The sequence below is a fragment of the Phyllobates terribilis genome, unplaced genomic scaffold, assembly GCF_046119375.1.
Source record: "Phyllobates terribilis strain yellow unplaced genomic scaffold, ASM4611937v1 Scaffold_7__3_contigs__length_470593459, whole genome shotgun sequence".
NCBI lineage: Eukaryota > Metazoa > Chordata > Amphibia > Anura > Dendrobatidae > Phyllobates > Phyllobates terribilis.
Window position 1 is genome coordinate 349,201,447 of NW_027362767.1, and position 15,378 is coordinate 349,216,824.

Sequence of the window (15,378 nt, forward strand, 5' to 3'; positions counted from 1 at the left end):
CATCACAGACTTGGCCCTATCTTGGATCTATTCATACCTAACGGACCAGACATTCAGTGTCTTCCACTCACAAACCACCGCCTCATCTCGTCCCCTATCTCTCGGTGTCCCCCAAGGTTCAGTCCTAGGGCCCCTGCTCTTCTCCATTTGCACCTTCAGCTTGGGACAGCTCATAGAGTCCCGTAGCTTTCAGTATCACCTCTATGCTGATGACACACACATCTACTGTACTTCTCTGAACCTGATATCACTTCCTTACTAACCAGAATCCCACAATGTCTGTCCACTATTTCATCCTTCTCTGCTATATTTCCACTTCCTGCCAACTCCAACTCAAAAATATCTCCCGGATCCACACATTCCTTAATCATGAATGTGCAAAAACATAAGTGCATGCCCTCATCATCTCCCGCCTCAACTACTGCAACCTCCTGCTCTGTGGCCTCCCTTCTACCACTCTTGCACCCCTCGAACCTATCCTAAACTCTGCTGCCCGACTTGGCCTCTCCTCTCTGTCAATCCCTGCACTGACTCCCCATTGCCCAGAGACTCCAGTTCAAAACCCTAACCATGGCATACAAAGTCATCCACAACCCGTCTCCTCCATACATCTGTTACCTAGTCTCACGGTACATACCTACAAGCAACCTCCAATTCTCACAAGATCTCCTTCTCTACTCCCCTGTTATCTCCTCTTCTGACAAGCGCATACAAGATTTCTCCAGTGCATCCCCCTACTCTGGATCTCTCTACCCCAACATGTCAGACTCTTGCCTACTGTGGAAACCTTCAAAATGAACCTGAAGATCCACCTCTTCTGACAAGCCTACAACCTGCAGTAACTCTCGCTCCACCATGCCACTGCACGACCATCTCTACCTTCACCAACTATGTCCTCACCCATCCCTTGTAGATTGTGATCCCTTGTGGGCAGGGTCCTCTCTCCTCTCCTGTACCAGTCGGTGTCTTTTATTGTTCAAGATTATTATAATTTTTTATTATGTATACCCCTTAGTCACATGTAAAGCACCATGGAATAAATGGCGCTATAATAATGATAATAATTAATAATAGACATCAGCACCACTGTTAGGTACTAGATAGAAATGAATGGATCATGCAAAATTCAAATTCACCTGTTTATGCGGATTTTCCAATTAAATTCGATTTTCAGAGAAGTTAATGTCCCTTATAATGTTCTGGGATCAGAGCATAATAAACGTAACATGTAAAAGATAAAAAAAAATCCTTATACTCATTTAACTGCTTACCTCTCCGGACCCTCCGCTAATCACTGTTACTCACCCGATCCTCACTGCATCTTCTGATCACCGTAGTTTGCACTGAAATCCCCTTGCTTCCCACGCTGGGCTGGGACTTCTGGCTTGGATGAAGCCCGGGAGAGTTCAGTACAAGTGTATGAAAGGTCACAATGTTTTGACATGCGTGATGGCCTTAAGCATGGACACGTAAAATTTCAGTGTGAGTGGCGGTGTTCAGAAGATGCGCGAGGACTAGATGGATGATGGTGAGGATTCAGAGAGGTGAATGGTGAGCTAAGTGTAAAGATATTTTGTTTTTCCTGCCACCAGTTTGCTGAATCCGTGCGGAAGCAAATTACAAAAAAAAATCGGCATTTTGGCAAATGCTAATTTTTTTCAAATTTGAGTTGAATTCCATTCCACTTCAATATATTCACTCATCTCTAGTGCTAGAGCTTATGATTGCCATCAGGTCTTGGATTAAGTCTGGGGCAACACATTCTGACTTAGGAAGCGAAACAGGTTGCATAACCAAAGATTGCTTTATATTGCATTGAATTGGGGTCGAATTGTGACCCTCAAGGTACAAGTCTCAAACAGTTGGAACCAGTTTTATCCATAACTAAAATGTGTGTTTTGGATGGAACTCGATATATTTTTGTAATTTTGTTTCATTACAATGTTGCAGGCTCTTTACTTCCTTGCAGATTTAGGTTTGTTGTGGTTTGTGGTCATCTACAGAGCGGAAGAGAAGGCGCTGTTCTGTTTACATGACATCAGCCAAAGCTGCTGAATTGCCAGCAGAGATTGCTGCCGGGCAGAACAATCAGGTAGCTATCAACTACCTACAGTTGAAACCTGAAGTTTACATACACTATATAAAAAGACACATATGCATGTTTTTCTCAATATCTGTCATGAAATCAGAATAAACCTTTCCCGTGTTAGGTCAATTAGGATTACCATAATTTTTAATATTTGCCAAATGCCAGAATAATGAGAGAGAGAGAATGTTTTAAGGCATTTTTATTACTTACTGCAAAGTCAAAATTTTACATACATTTCATTAGTATTTGGTACCATTGCCCTTAAACTGAATGACTTGGGTCACACGTTTGGGATATCCTTCCACAAGCTTCTCACAATAGTTGGTCAGAATTTGGGCCAATTCCTCCTGACAAAACTGGTGTAACTGATCCAGGTTTGTAGGTCGCCTTGCTCGCAGCCTTTTCAGCTTTGCCCATAAATTTTCAATAGGATTGAGATCAGGGCTTTGTGATGGCCACTCCAAAACATTGACTTTGTTATCCTTAAGCCACTTTGTTACCATTTTTGCAGTATGCTTCGGGTCACTGTCCATTTGGAAGACCCTTTTCTGTCCAAGTTTTAAATTCCTGGCTGATGTCTTGAGATGTTGCTTCAGTATTGCTACATAATCTTCTTTTCTCATGATGCCATCTATTTTGTGAAGTACACAAGTCCTTCCTGCAGCAAAACAACCCTACAACATGATGCTGCCACCGCTGTGTTTCACAGTTGGGATGATGTTCTTAAGCTTCCAAGCTTCTTCTTTTTGGCCAAAATATCGACTAATACCTCATATATTATATATATGCATTTTTGCACTTTTTTATTCCAGGGTGCAGCCAGCCCCATCAGTGCTTGCATTGTAAACTGGCGTGTCTGTACCCATAGGGTGCACTTGGATAGTACTGGGCAGCCCGCCTAATCTAATAGGATGGGGGTAACTAAGAGGCTGTAAGCCGGATACTGTGCACTACCCAAGTGTGAACAGCACCCTATACAAGCCTCTCTGTGTGCAATTCAAATACTAAGCAGTCACCCCCTCCATGAAATGGTAGGTTGTGAGTGATTGTCTCATTAGTATTTTGCACCTGTGTAGTCGCCATATTTATATGGGTTTGTTGCACCCTGGTAGTGCATTTAGGTCTGAAGATCTGAGCAGATAAATATTGCTGCTTATTCTGCTGTGTTTTTTGCTTCTAAGCTTCTCCCTTTTTCCTTCAAACGTAACGATGGCCATTATGCTCAAAAAGTTGAATTTTAGTTTCATCAGACCACAGGACTTGTCTCCAAAAATTAAAGGGGGTGTCCACTACTTTATATCCCCCCCCAATGTATCCCCCCAGGGCCCCTAAGACTTCTTGTAAATACCTTCTGTTGCTGATAGCGCCGCTCACAGGCATTATCAGCAACAGAAGGTAATTACAACAAGCCTTAGGGGCCCCGGGGGAATACATTGGGGGGGGGGGAATAAAGTAATGGACAACTTCTTTAAGGTCTTTTTGTCTGTGTGCATTTGTCCTTGGGTTGATATGCACATGTCGGACCAAAGCACGTTCGTCTCTGGGACACAGAACCCGCCTCCTTCCTGAGCGGTATGATGGCTGGACATTCCCAGCTTGTTTGTACTTGTGTGTAATTGTTTGTACAGATGAACAAGGAACCTTCTGGTATGCCAGACTGTGCAAGTCCACAATTCTCTTCCTGATATCTTGGCTGATTTCTTTAGACTTTCCCAGGATGCTACACAAAGAAACAGTGTGTTTCAGGTGTGCATTAGAATACATTCACAGGTGTGTCTCTAATTAACTTAGATGTTGCCAAAAAAAAACTATCAGAAGCTTCCAAACACATGACATCATCATATGGGCATTCCAGAATTGTTTAAAGGCAAAGTAATCTTAGTGTATGTAAACTTTTGACTTTGCAGTAAGTAATAAAAATGCCTTAAAACATTCACTGACCTGCCTCCTATTTAACCTAATGCATCTAGTAGTGCGGGGCTAGGTAAAATAGGAAGCAGGTCAGTGAAGGCACAGTTAGCTGTCATAAGAGAATACAGATGAATATGTAAGCAGAGCTCAGATAGAGCCGACCCCACAAGCCACCCCGAAGCACGGGCATATCATTATCTCCAAACTGAAAGTAAAGATTACACAAGAACCACAGGAAGGATTTCATCAACCAATGTATCATTTTAATCAGTGTAATGTCGCCCACCTGACAGTGTATGTAGTTTACTGAGCACAATCATGCTGGATATAGTTCTCAGAGTGTTATACACATTTATTTCAGGGCACTTGACATATTTGTGATTTGAGGGTAACCAATGTGGCGCAATTTGACGTTTTTGTAAAAATTTTGAGAATTCAAATTTGAAAAGTTTCTCTCATCTGTAGTTATTTATAATACAACCCAACTTTTAATACACATGGACATTTATAGTGGGCAATCAGTGTCGCTGAAACTCAACCCATTGATAATCATAATAAATGCAGACTTTGCCAAATTGCAGTTAATTAGACGATCAAAACTCTTATTTCTGTACAGATATCTCAATCAAATGCTCTTTATCTCTTGCAATTCAATTATTCTAGAGGCCGCTTTGCATGTAGAGTACTTATTTCAAGAATTCATGTTTCTATCAGAATGATTTATTGCATAGAGCATGTTCTTTTTTGTGAACAAAGCAATAACTCTCTGACCTCTTATGATATGAAATTTTTGTATTAGTTTCCCAGTAGGAAGCATATGTGTGTCTGCACAGCCTGTATACACTAAGACAGTAGGCAAATCCTCTGTGTATGCAAAACCTATCAGTGATGAATTAAATGATTATACAGTCTTCTGGGTGAGCCAGAAAGGATAATTCTTCTTGCAATATTAAAATGCGTTACCTGTCTACACAGTCTTATGCATTAAATGGGCAAATATCATCAAGCCTTTCCTTTAGCTGGAGGACCAATCTTCTGTGTAGAGCTGTGCACCATTAGGATGTATTATATGGCCACAGTCCTTTCAGCAAACTCTGCATAAATCAATAGTACAAGCAAATAGAAGAAATGTCATATATCTTATAAGAGAAATCTGCTTCTCTTTCCTCCCGATTGCCTCCTGAACTTATCATTCCTCTGAAAAACAGATGAATTCCATTTTGGACAAAACAAGACAAACTGCTCACTCACTGAGGAATCAGATTACAGCTGCCTATAGAGAAAGGAAGGAGAGGCGGAGCAGAGCAAAAAAGGCAGAATGACAGATGGTGCTGCAGCTTTCTTGTAAGTGTTTTAGCTAAACCTAGAGCTAGATTCACAAATACACTGCTCAGTACTTCTGTATAATGTCCTCCATGTTGCTGGTGCTTCTGATAATGTGCTACAGAGCTACTGTTTTGGCAGTGACAGTCAGTCTTTTGATATTTCTATACATAGGCTCTCTGACTGAGCACTCCATCCCTAAGCCTCAGGCGGTTTTAATTATAACAGGACCCTACCTTCCCATATATATATGTAGACTTTAGTCTAAGAGAGGACTCACACTAGGTAGGTTCCCAGCAATGAGAATCGCCTTATCACGGCTGCTAGGTACACATGAATTTGCCAATTTATGTGCTAAGTATTCTCAATTATTCTTATTTTCTAGAGCAGTATTGAAATTCAAATTTCATATTTCATGTTTGCATATTATAGGGCTACAGAGCGCAACTTTATTTGTTAGTTATATACAGAGCTACAGAGAGCAGTAATCACTCATGTCTCCTTGTACTTTGAATGTGAAACAGGATAGGGATTGCAGACGGTCTGCCCTGTTGGTATAAAGAATTCCTAGATCCTTTGAAGTGTAGATAGTATACGGTTTATTCTCAACATGTTTCAAATTCATGCTGTCTTTTTGCTCAGGAGCCCCACAGAATAAAATCTGGTTCTCCTGTATCTGGAGAACACCCTATGTGCACATTCTGTCCATTTTTAATTTTTCTCCACTTTGTATGTGAGATATTATACCAAATACTCTCTACCCACTAGCACAGAGACAACTGAATATTAAAGATAGAGCCTGCAAATGGGGAAATAGATTATTAACGCAGGACAAAAGTCATATAATAGCCAAAAATAGTGCTATTCCTCATGTACACACACAGGACAACTTATTCTGAAAATTCACATAAAATGACAGTTACGCTTATGACGCACCCCTGGGCCTTCGTCGCGCGGCATCGCGCGCACGGGAGCTTACTCGGAGCCGGATCTGTTGAGGGTTGTAGTCTCGTGGCGGTGACCCGGTCCGTGCCCAGGGAGTCAAACTGAGCGGCGATGTATTAGCGGTAGATGTTGGACGACTACGCCACCCGTTGAATGCAGTGAAGGAGCTGCCGCTGCAGGGCAGACCGCTGAGGCCGGTGGTAGGATTGTGCAGCGTGATAGTATCACCCCCAATGGGAGGGGTATGGCCTCAGGGCAGCCGACGTGGATGATGGGGGTAGCAGGAATCACTCAGAGACGATGCGGTGTAATTCAGGGTCTTTACTGGTGATAAAGATAGACCCTCCCGGAGTACTTCCCCTTGTAAAGGAACAGTCGACTCTTCTCAGCCCACAGTTGTTTGGCTTCCTCCGGAGCGTCTGGGTCAAGGCGGGCATCTGGCTGAGTGAGCATCTCCTTCACCAGTCGGACGGCAGGGTCACTGTCTTGCGTTTCCTCCCAGTTGTAGTGAGGCAAGGGGTTAAACGTAGCGACTTGCTTACTCCTTACCCGATGGGAATACTGGATAGTCCCATGACGGTGGAACGCGGGGAGTTCGAATTCTTCCAATCCCTCTGAATCTTCTCCTACGTCCGGTAGGTTTGGCATCCTGGACAGGGCGTCCGCGTTGGTATTGGAGCGTCCTGCCCGGTATTTGATTGTGAACTCGTAGTTGGACAGACGGGCCATCCATCTCTGCTCTAGGGCACCGAGTCTTGCCGTGTCCAGGTGTGTCAACGGGTTGTTATCCGTGTACACGGTGAACCGGGAAGAAGCGAGGTAGTGCTTAAAGCGTTCGGTGACTGCCCACACCACTGCCAGGAACTCTAGCTTAAATGAGCTGTAATTCTCAGGGTTTCTTTCGGTGGGTCACAGTTTTCGACTGGCGTAAGCGATTACTCGTTCTTTCCCCTGCTGGATCTGGGACAGTACGGCTCCTAGCCCGATGTTACTTGCGTCGGTGTAGAGGATAAAGGGCTGGCTGTAATCAGGGTACGCCAGGATTTCATCCCCCGTGAGGGCCATCTTCAGCTGGCGGAAGGACTCTTCTTCTAACTTCTCCCATTTGAAGGGCGGCTTCTGGTTCTTGGCCTTCCGGGACTGGCCTATCAGGAGGTCCTGCATAGGAGCTGCCTTTTTGGTGAAACCGGGGATGAATCTGCGGTAATAGCCTACCAACCCGAGGAACTGCCGCACTTCCTTTACACTGGAGGGACTTGGCCATTCCTTAATTGCGGTGATCTTATCAGGGTCGGGAGCCACTCCGTCAGCGCTCACCACGTGTGCCAGGTACTGCACCTTTGGTTTTAGGAGGTGACACTTGGAGGGTTTTACCTTTAGGCCGTAGTTTGCCAGAGCTTCGAACACTTCCGCCAGGTGTTTCAGGTGGTCCTCATAAGTCTTGGAATATACGATGACATCGTCCAGGTACAACAGGACCGTCTCGAAGTTTCTGTGGCCCAGATAGCACTCCATTAATCGTTGAAAGGTTCCTGGTGCGTTACAGAGTCCGAACGGCATGCAGGTAAACTCGCTAAGTCCCATCGGGGTGGTGAATGCGGTTTCTCCCGGTCCGCCTCTGCTACAGGAACCTGCCAGTACCCGCTAGTGAGATCCAAGGTAGAGAAGAAGTTAGCAGATCTTAAAGCAGCCAAAGACTCCTCTATCCTTGGTAAGGGGTACGCATCCTTGTGTGTGATACGGTTGATTTTCCGGTAATCTACACACATCCTCATGGTGTTGTCTTTCTTTTTGACTAAGACTAGTGGAGCTGCCCAGGGGCTACAGCTATCCCTGATCACCCCAGCCTCCTTCATGTCCCTAAGCATCCCCTTGGCGTGTTGGTAGTGTGCAGGGGGTACGGGTCGATACCTCTCTTTTATGGGAAGATGGTCCCCCGTGGGGATGTGGTGTTCTACCCCCTTGACTCGCCCGAAGTCTAACGGGTGTTTACTAAACACTCTCTCGTACTCTTGAACCACCCGATAGACTCCCTGTCTCTGGTGTGAGGGAGTGGAGTCAGTACCCAAATGTAGTTGCTGACACCAGTCCTCCATTGTTTCCTTAGAGCCGTTACTTTCCTCCGGGGAAGATGGAGGCAAGGGTTCTACGGACTGTATGGAATTTTGATTGATGGTATACAATTTGGCTAGTGTGGCATACCGGGGCAGGTACACTTCAATCTTCCCGATATTTATTATGCGAACGAGCACCCTCCCATGGCGTACATTGACCACCCCCCGTGCTGTCAAAATGGTGGGCCTACTGTCTGAGTAAACTGGTTCTACCATTGCCTGGTAATCTCTACCTCTCAGACCAATAGCTGCCTGGCACCAAATCATCATTTCACTTTTTGGGGGCATGGTAATAGGAAAAGGGTCACACATTCTTACGCTACCAATCTAACCACCGGAGAGTTCTATCTGTTGCCGTCGCATCAGTGCCCGGATCTCTTTCTGGAGCACTCGCTGCTGGCCGGAGCTGGCGTTCTTGGCAACCTGCTGTAAAAGGAAAATCACCTCTGCAAGACAATTTTCAATTACATTAGTTCCTAGAGTTATCTTTGGGTGACTCTCGCGCTTGTCAATGTCTACAATGATCAGTCCCTGTGCCGCCAATTCGACTCTACCGATTTTAATGGTCACCTCTTTAAATCCAATCTGTGGCACGGGCTGACCATTGCTGGCGATGATACTCAAGTCGTCGTCAGGGTAGCGGGTGATATCCGAGTCATTCCAGTACTGCTTGAAGAGCACGTACGGGATAGTGGTAACCTGTGACCCGGTGTCCAGTAGGGCACTCATGGGGATGCCATCCAGTACCACGGGCAAGACTGGACGTCCTCCCACATATTTGTCGCGCCAGTTCGATGGGCCTGATGATCTTTTTCCTGGGGTTTGGCCCTCTACGCCAGGTTGTGCCAGTTTAAAGGACAGTACCTTGCCATATGTCCGGGTTGATTGCAGCGGCGGCAGATGGGTTGTCCGTCCTCGTTGTATCGGTCGCTGGGTCTTCCTCTGGCCGGTGGGGTCCTCCTTGGTCGACGCCACGGGATGTCCTCCGGTCCGGATGCCAGCTGGATCTTCCCTGGAGTGGAAGCCTGTAAAGACTGCACAGTTCGGGTTAGCGCGGCAACGCTTTTAGCTAGCTCTTGGACCTGATGGTGCAGGTCTGGAGCCGGGTCATTGTTCAAAGCCTGCGCATCAGCTCCCACAGGCCCTGCCGACAAGGGTGCCGCCTCCTGGTGGTAAGTGGTAGTGGGGCGTCTGTGGGTCACAACGCCACCTGGTGCCGGTTCTCGGAGCACCTGGATGGCTCTGTCCTTGAACTGTGCAAATCCCAGATGAGGGTCCTGTAAGGCCATTGCCCGCAACTGGGTTCGGTGGGCATTGCAATATAAACCCTCTATAAATTGTTCAGTCAACAGCCTGTCCTCATCTCCCACGCCGTCAGGGTCGGTCTGCTTAATGGCTCTCAGGGCCTCTTGTAGGTTCAGGGCATAGTCCCTTATACTCTCGTGTGCTCGCTGCTTGCACCCGTAGAATCTAAGCTTGATCGCGGCTGAGGTGCGGGTATCAAAGGTGTCCCTCAGCCGGGTTAGTATCCCTGCAACAGTCCTTCCCCCAGGTGGCCAGGACTTTACCTCCCTTTGGGCTGCCCCGGTTAATTGGGCCACCAGGATGCTCACTTTTTGCTCTTCTGTGAGGGGATACACCTGGAAGAGGCTATCCAGCTTTTCTCTAAAGTCATGCAGGGTATGTGACTCCCCTGAGTACTGGGGTAGCCAGGCCGCTCCCGGGATATAGGGCATGGTGAAAGGCATGACTGCAGCAGCGGTGGCGCTGGCGGGGGTTGAGGCAGTGAAGCTCTCCTCCGTATCCGACATCTTCCTCCCCCCTAGTGGACCGTGGCCTACCTTGCGATGATCCTCTTCCGTAGGCCGCGGCTCCGCAGTGGATCGTCAGGGTTGAGGACCTTCCGTCGCGCTCCTGTGACGTCGGCGTCTGCTGGGCTCCTTCCAGGACCTTGCGCAACGTCCGGACGTGAGGCGGGGCTTCAGTTCTCGCGCGCTTTCGGAGTCCACGCCCCTCTTCTTCCCGCGCGGCGTCTTCAAGATGGCGTCCAACGGCGGGAAAACTCCACGGATGGCGGGAAGAAGGCAGAAAATGGCGCCGGATGGCGGGAAAACTTCGCGGATGGCGGGAAGAAGACAGAAGATGGCGCCGGATGGCGGGAATCTTCACCACTGGTAAGTTTAAACAGTCTTTTTCAGGCACGCAGTACCCGGTGGTTGCGGGCACGAGATCCTGCCGACTACGCCAAAAGTTGACGCACCCCTGGGCCTTCGTCGCGCGGCATCGCGCGCACGGGAGCTTACTCGGAGCTGGATCTGTTGAGGGTTGTAGTCTCGTGGCGGTGACCCGGTCCGTGCCCACGGAGTCAAACTGAGCGGCGATGTATTAGCGGTAGATGTTGGATGACTACGCCACCCGTTGAATGCAGCGAAGGAGCTGCCGCTGCAGGGCAGACCGCTGAGGCCGGTGGTAGGATTGTGCAGCGTGATAGTATCACCCCCAACGGGAGGGGTATGGCCTCAGGGCAGCCGACGTGGATGATGGGGGTAGCAGGAATCACTCAGAGACGATGCGGTGTAATTCAGGGTCTTTACTGGTGATAAAGATAGACCCTCCCGGAGTACTGGCTAGCGATCGGGGCCTGGTCAGTCCTTGAGCAGATGGGATCTCCCCTGGCCAGGTGGAGTTGTAGGCCTCCCAAACTGACTGTACTCTTCTGGCTACCTTGCTAGAGGCGGGTATAAGTAGCCCACGTCCCTGAGTGTACCGTGTGGTGCTCACCCGTATGGCCGGTGACTCGGGGCCTTCTAGTGGCGTCCGCTCCACGACGGCGGTGCTGGTCCCACGCGTGTGACCGTGCCTTCGGGTTTCTTGGCCAGAGGACCTGAAATCCCCTGCCGGGCGGTTTCTGCTGCTGGGTAAAGATTAATCCCCACAGCCTCGGACTCCGGGTCCGGTGATAGCTTCTCAGTCAGGGCGAGCTCTGCAGCTGCCAGCCCTGACTCCTTATAGCACTGCTCCCACAGAGCTCCTGATGTTCTTTTCCTAGATCTGCTTCTCTTCTCTGTCTCTACTTCTTCTCTACTCACTAACCCTGCCTCAGCCCTAGGTTTATATAGGGGAAGTTCTTCCCCTCCCAGGACTGGGCAGGAGGTGTGGCATGCACAGGATCCCTGACCAAGAGACCTCCCACCTGCTCTCAGACATAACATTGCTGTTACTGTGGAAACCAGACCCCTGGGGTGCCACACTTACATCTGGGAGTCTGTGAGCTGAGACCATCCCTTGGTCACTACAAAAGAACTACCATACTTGACAGTACTTTTCCTAGCGCTGATTCTTTTTCTTAGTATTTATGGTTGTCATTGGGGTTAGATCCTAAAATATATCATTTAGGAAGACAGACTTTTTAAGAAAACTAGCAACATACAGTACAGACCAAAAGTTTGGACACACCTTCTCATTTAAAGATTTTTCTATATTTTCATGACTATGAAAATTGTACATTCACACTGAAGGCATCAAAACTATGAATTAACACTAGTGTTGAGCCACCCCCGTAGTGTTCGAGTTCGGTTCGTCGAACACCCGTATGTTCACTGAACTGTTCGTCGAACTGTTCGTCGAACACCTTCAAACACCGTTAAAACCAATGGCAGGCAAATAAAAACACATAGAAACACATAGAAAACACCTTCAAAGGTGTCCAAAAGCCGACAAACTGCTCAGAAGACACAACTAACACATGGAAAAGTGACAAGTACATATAGTCATGCGAAAAGAAAAGAGGTGGAGGAGTAAAAGGAGGGGGAGACACAGATATAGGCATGTCATGCCCTTCTAAAACTGAAAAAGTGCGAAGCCGACACGGCCAGTCCGTTCCTGCCCGTGCGACCTCCGTGTCGCCGGGTTTGTGCCAGAGCCGCGGTGGACCCTGACGGCCAGCCCCCCTCTCCCAATACTGGTGCCTGTCCGCTGGTGGGTCGAGCGAGCCCCCCTGTGGTGGAGGCAGGTCTAATCTTTTTAATTTAAATTGTCTCTCTAATTTGAATGAATACACTTTAAATCCTTTTACAAGGATCTATGGTAGGGCAAGTAATTCCAGCTCCAGTAGCGTCCACTAAAGCTGCTGCAGTTAAAAAGCTTTTATAAGGATCGAGCTCGGCGGTCCACCGCAAGGCGTCCTACCGCCAGTCCCAGCCCCTATGCCTTGGGGTGCCTCCTGATGCTCTTCACTGAGTATCCCGGGGTCCCGAAGCATTTCCTTTGAAAAATGTAAGTGTCTAAACTACAGGTGGTGTAGCTTGCTTAACAGCTGGGATAATCCGCTGACTAGCAGACACTGCTACTAGGCACAAAGTATTTCCTGGGCTAGATGCAGTTAAAAATTTGTAATTAGATACTCTCGTTGGATGCTGAGAAAGCATTCCATAGAGTCTCCTGGCACGCCATATATTATTCTCTTAAAAAGCTTGGGGCAGGGGTCTAGGGGACCCTTTTATAGCCAAAATCACGGTCCTGTATCGCAATACGTCACCTAGGCTGAAGATAAATGGAACTGTAGCACCCTGAGGGCTCGGTTGCTACAGAGGTATTGCACCTCACCCAGAGGTGTGATATCTCACTCTCACGTAAGGATGGAGTGTGGATCAGGACCCCGACACCTGCATGCATTACACCACATTGCCGTGGGGCAGGGCGACCAATATGCCCCTGAGATGGGCATGACAGTCCCTGTCCCTGGCTGGAGTGGAGGGAGGGAACACCGAGGAAGGGGAACCCTGTAGAGCAGGAGCAGGGAGGAAGCAGTTCCTGGGTGCATTGAGAAGGGAGTATAAAAAGTGGGCACCATCTTAGTTCAGTGCAGAGAAGTCTGAGCAGAAGTGACAGGGAGCAGGGGCTCTGCATGAGCTCTGCTCCGGAGGCGGGCCTAGTAACAGAGGCCCAGGCCTGGAAGAGGGAGAAGGAAGGAAGAGGAGCGGAGAAGGCTCCAGGAACGAGGAATGAAGGGATCCCAGGGGTGCGGACGGGCGAGTCGCCACCGCACGCCCGAATCCACCTGCGTGGAGGGGTCAGGCCAAAGGGGGAGACCGGTCCCCGAAACTAGTGGAGGCGGGAAACGACCCTCAGCTAGAAACCGGAGGCTGTGACATTTTTTTGGCGCAGCCGCTCGCTACACCCGCTAGGAAGGCACCACATAGGGTCAGGGAAACTGGCGCCAAGTTTACCAAGAGGAGGCCCGAGGCAGCCGGACAGAAGCGTTGGTAAGAAAGGCCAGACAAAGGACACACAAAGGGGGTCCTGTGAAGCGCTCCAAAGTTATCTGTGAGTTGTCTGAGCCCCTCATCTGGTGAGCACAGTACGACGTGGGCAGCTGTTACCTGCAGAAGTGGACTGGATAATAAGAACTGTGAGTAAAGGCCCTGGACTGCATCACTGACTCCGTGTCGTTACTGCTGCTGCCCTGCACCATCACCCCTATCCTCCGCATACACTGCCCTGAGGCTATACTCCTCCCGTGTGGAGTTATACTACGCTCTGCTGCACCCACAACACCAGCCTCAGCGCTCTGCCCTGCAGCGGCGGTTCACTCTGACCGCAATCCACGGGTGGCGTAGTCGGATATTTAAACATCAAAACCACATAAATAGTTCCGCCACTGGTTTGACCGCCCTGAGCCTCGGAATCGGGTCGCCGCCACGGAGACTACAACCACCAGCATCCACCAAAAAGGGTCCGGCTCCGGGTGTCCCAAGGCCCAGGGGGCGTGTCAGAACATTTTCATCACCTTTCATAATCACCAATGGGACAAGGCAGGGATGTCCTCTGTCCCCTCTCTTATACATCCTAGTGACAGAGCACCTGCTCTCATCAATTCGCCATAACCCCAATATTAGATGTATTGAGGTGGGAGGCACCGAGTACAAGTGCTCTGCATTTGCTGATGATGTCCTAGTATATATCACTCAATCACATATATCCATCCCTGCTGTTATGGCTGAAATAGATCACTTTGTTACATGGTCAAATTTTAAAATCAATGCAGCGAAGTCTGAGGCCCTCGATGTCTCCCTCCCCAAATCCATACAGGATTCCATCCAGTCCAACTTTCCCTTTGCCTGGCCCTCACAGGGTATCAAATACTTAGGAATTCCTATTCATAGAGACCTCTCCCGTCTATGTTATCTTAATTTTGGGCCCTTTATTGAACAACTCCATACAGACCACGGTTGGCAAGTTAGAACTGTAAGATTCACTACGTGAACCACTGGTGTTTTGTGGAAAAGCACATGTACACTGTGTTCCAAATTATTATGCAAAAAGTGTTTAGGAGTGATAAGGGAAGAATTTGTTTGTTTGTCAGTTAAACTCATTGATGGTGATGTGTGTCAGGGCTCTTTATATCACTGTAAGCAATTGCAGACAGCTGTGCTAATTAGTTTGGCAGGTATGTCCAATGAAAGGCAAGACTACTTAAGAAGGCTGTCCCACATTATTAAGCAGCCTACATTTTCTGCCAAAATGGGAAAGAAAAAGGATGTGTCGGCTGCTGAGAAGCAACAAATTGTGGAGTGTTTAGGTCAAGGTATGACTACAATCAACATAGCCAAGACACTTCATCCTGATCATCGCACAATCAAGAAGTATGTAGCTGATTCACAGTACACACGTGTGCGTGCTGATAAGGTAAAATTGAGGACTCTTTCCTACAGGCAATTACGTCAGGTTAAAAGAGCAGCGGCAAAAAAGCCTTGTCATAGCAGCAGACAAGTTTTTGAAACTGCTGGTGCCTCCAACGTCCCCCGAACAACAAGATGCAGAGTCCTTCAGAGGTTTGCAGCTGTGCGTAAGCCATCCTGTCGACCTCCTCTATCCACTGCACACAATCAGAAACGGCTCCAGTGGGCCAAACAATACATGAAGACTGACTTCAATACTGTTTTGTTCACCGATGAGTGCCGTGCAACGCTCGAAGGTCCAGATGGATGGAGTGGA

At 48.2% G+C, this 15,378-nt stretch overlaps 2 protein-coding genes across 2 annotated transcripts in view; one reads left to right on the top strand and one right to left on the bottom strand.

The window, feature by feature from the left end:
• The window catches only part of MCF2 (MCF.2 cell line derived transforming sequence), a 487,909-nt gene that overhangs the window by 297,654 nt on the left and 174,877 nt on the right, over positions 1 to 15,378 (top strand). The gene's annotated exons all lie outside the window — the stretch shown is intronic.
• The window catches only part of F9 (coagulation factor IX), a 150,199-nt gene that overhangs the window by 65,955 nt on the left and 68,866 nt on the right, over positions 1 to 15,378 (bottom strand). The window lies entirely within an intron of this gene.